General features: G+C 49.1%; 1 pseudogene; it reads left to right on the top strand.

The window, feature by feature from the left end:
* The first annotated feature begins 295 nt into the window (after positions 1–295).
* On the top strand, positions 296–1,502 carry LOC116535130 (annotated as a pseudogene).
* The last annotated feature ends 2,281 nt before the right edge of the window (positions 1,503–3,783 follow it).

Raw genomic sequence — 3,783 nt, 5'->3', positions numbered from 1 at the left:
ATCCCGTCTCTACTAAAACACAAAAAATTAGCTGGGCGTGGTGGTGTGCACCTGTAGTCCCAGCTGCTGAGGTGGCTGAGGCAGGAGAATTGCTTGAACCCAGGAGGTGAAGGTTGCCCGAGCCAAGATCGCACCACTGCACTCCAGCCTGGGAGACAAGATCAAGACTCTGTCTCAAAAAGAAAAAAAAAAATAACAGGGATGGAGTTCAAAAGTATGTTGTAGTTGGTCCGAGGGTGCTGTGGCTCCAGGTGGCCTGTAGTTCTAGGTCTGTGCCCCACATTGCCTTCCCGCCATGGAGCCTGACCCCAATGGCCCTGCTGCCTCTGGCCTCACTGCCATCCCTGAGGGATGGTTCCACCAGACGTGCAGCCTGTGGTCCGGGCAGGCCTTGTCTCTGCTCCACGACCTGCACTCGCACTACCAGAACATGCTTGTCTTCTGCGTAAAACCTACAGCAATGTGCTGGTGTTGGATGGTGTCACCTCAGGCACAGAGAGGGATGAGTTCTCCTACTAGGAGATGACAGCCAACCTGCCGCTCTGCAGCCACCCCAACCCACGAAAGGTGCTGATCATCGGGGGCAGAGATGAGTGTCTTGCATGATGTGGGGAAAGCACCTCTCCATGGAGTGCGTGGTCCAGTGTGACATTGACAAGGATATCATCCACGTATCTAAGAAGTTCCTGCCAGGCATGGCCAATTGCTACTCTAGTTCAAAGTTGACCCTTTGAGGGTCTTTTTTTTTTTTTTTTTGAGACACAGTTTCTGTCTTGTTGCCCAGGCTGGAATGCAATGGTGCAATCTTGGCTCACCGAAACCTCTACCTCTGGGTTCAAGCAATTCTCCTGCCTCAATTTCCCCAGTAGCTGGGATTACAGGCATGCGCCACTACGCCTGGCTAATTTTTTGTGTTTTTAGTAGAGGCAGGGTTTCTCCATGTTGGTCAGGCTGGTCTTAAACTCCTGACCCCAGGTGATCTGCCTGCCTCAGCCTCCCAAAGTGCTGGGATTACAAGCGTGGGCCACCCCACCCAACCCAAAGCCCATCCCTTCATGTGGGTGATGGTTTTGAGTTAATGAAGCAGAACCAGGATGCCTTTGATGTGATCACTGACTTCTCAGACCACATGGGCCCTGCCAAAAGCCTCTTCAAGGACGCCTGTTATCAGTGGAAGAAGGTGGCCCTCGAGGAGGATGGCATTTTCTGCTGCCAGGGAGAGCGCCCGTGGCTGCACCTGCACCTCATAAGGAGATGCAGCAGTTCTGCCAGTTGCCGTGGTGGGCTACACCTACTGCATGGTCCCCATCTATCCCTTCAGCCAGACTGGCTTCATGCTGTGCAGCAGAACGTGAGCACCCGTGTCTGGGAGCCCATGCAGCACCCGACGCAGCAGCAGGCGGGGCAGATGCAGCTGAAATACCACAGCCCAGATGTGCACTGCACAGCCTTTGAGCCGCCCGAGTTCGCCAGCCTGCAAGGCCCTGAATGATGTAAGCTGAGCCCCGCTGCCACCACCACCACCACCTGGGACCTCGGGCCAGGGATCCTCCAGGGTGACTGGGTGCCTCCAGCCCTCCTGCTGCCTCTCACCGATCAACTGGGTGTTACAGGCCCCAGAATACTGCCCGGCCTGCCCTGTCTGTGTGTCTGTATCTCCCTGTGTGGCATTCATTTCTTTTTTTCTTTCTTTCTTTTTTTTTAGAGATGGGGTTTCACCATGTTGGCTAGGCTGGTCTCGAACTCCTGACTTCAAGCAATCCACCCACCTCGGCCTCCCTCGGCTAGGATTATAGGCGTGAGCCACCGCGCCCAGCCCCCTGTGTGGCATTCAATAGCCAAGCCTGTACCAGCTGTGCACAGTGCTATCTCTCCCACTTCTGTTGCCCTCCTCACTCACCCAACACATGTATTTACAACAACAACAGCAACATAGTATGTTTAGGAAGAAGCCAGGCCCAGTGTAGATTCCATTTGCATGCAGTTCTGGAAAATTGAAAAGCGACAAAGAGTAGTGGTTGCCAGGGGATGATAGTGGAGAGAAGAGACTGACTGCCAAGGAACGGGAGAGAACTTTTCTGGGATGAGGGAACATTCTGGATTATGATTGTTATGGTGATTATTTATATGACTGTATACAATTGTCAAAATGCAACAAAGTGTTCACTTAAAATTGGTGACTTTTATTATATGAAATTATACCCCCATAGAGCTGACATTATATAATTACTATAATGAAAAAATCAGTGCTCCCTGCCAGAATTTCGGGCAACTGTATAAAGAAATACACATATGCGGCTGGGTGCGGCTGATTGTTGGTTTAGACCAGCACCCTTGAATAATATCTATCATTTCACATATTAAGCTGATTCTATTATGCATAAAAATATCTTCATAGTCACAATCATCTAGTAAGACGATCAGATCACTCCTGTAATCCCAGCACTTTGAGAGGCCAAGACAGGTGGATCGCTTTGAGCTCAGGAGTTAGAAACTAGCCTGGGCAACATGGTGAAACGCCATCTCTACAAACAATACAAAAATCAGCCAGGCATAGTGGCTTGTGCCTGTAGTTGCAGCTAAGCAGGAAGCTAAGGCTGGAGGATCACTTGAGCCTTGGAAGTGGAGGTTGAAGTGAGCTGAGATTGCGCCACTGCACTCCAGCCTGGGCGACAGAGTGAGACCCTGTCTCTCTCTCTCTCTCTCTCTCTCTCTCTCTCTCACACACACACACACACACACACACACACACAGAGAGAGAGAAAATACATATAAGGGCTGGGCATGGTGGCTAATGCCTGTAATCCCAAGCACTTTGGGAGGCCAAGGTGGGCAGATCACCTGAAGTCAGGAGTTTGAGACCAGGCTGGCCAACATGGCGAAACCCTGTCTATTCTAAAAATACAAACATTAGCCAGGCATGGTGGTATGAACATGTAATCCCAGCTACTCGGGTGGCTGAGGCAGGAGAATTGCTTTAACCTGGGAGGCAGAGGTTGCAGTGAGCCAAGATCACACCACTGTACTCCAGCCTGGGTGACACAGCGAGACTCCATCTCAAAAAAAAAAAAGAAAAAGAAAAAAAGAAATACATATATGTAAAAAGTACATGAAAAGTATACGAAAAGGAAACAGACATCCTCATCCTGGTGTTGTGTGTGCCTCCCTACACCCCCAAGCCCACACTGTGGCTTACTAGATGATTGTGACTATGAAGATATTTTTATGCATTGTAAAATCAGCTTAATATGTGAAATGATAGACATTATTCAAGGGTGCTAGTGTAAACCAACAGTCAGAGGTTTGCTCAGTGAGAAGCGATTCTACACATGGTCTGTCAAATAGGACCACACTTTGTGCCTCCAGGACTTTGCACATACCGTTCCCTCTGCTGGGATTGCTCTTCCTGAGGCTCTTTGACCTGCCACTTCCTTCTCTTTCTTGGGATTTTAGCATCAAAGTCATCTCAGAAAGGCCCTCACTGACCACCAGCCACACTAATGCAGCCCCTGCCCCAATGACTCTCTGATTCAAAGCCACGCTCATTTCTTTCAAAGTCTTTTCATAACTAGCTTGTTTATAGATTTAACTTTTTTTTTTTTCCCAGAGATGGGGGTCTCACTCTATTGCCCAGGCTGGAGTACAGTGACGTGATCATAGCTGATTGCAACCCTGAACTCCTGGCCTTAATTAAGGAATCCTCTCACCTCAGCCTCCTGAGTAGTTAGAACTACACACATGGCTTTTTTTTTTTTAAATCTAAAAGTTTTTAAATGTATTTTT

Source organism: Sapajus apella, unplaced genomic scaffold (genome assembly GCF_009761245.1).
Source record: "Sapajus apella isolate SASKATOON/1434 unplaced genomic scaffold, GSC_monkey_1.0 scaffold92, whole genome shotgun sequence".
Classification (NCBI taxonomy): domain Eukaryota; kingdom Metazoa; phylum Chordata; class Mammalia; order Primates; family Cebidae; genus Sapajus; species Sapajus apella.
Note: the sequence above shows the minus strand (reverse complement) of the source record. Positions and strands in the feature narration are given on the sequence as shown.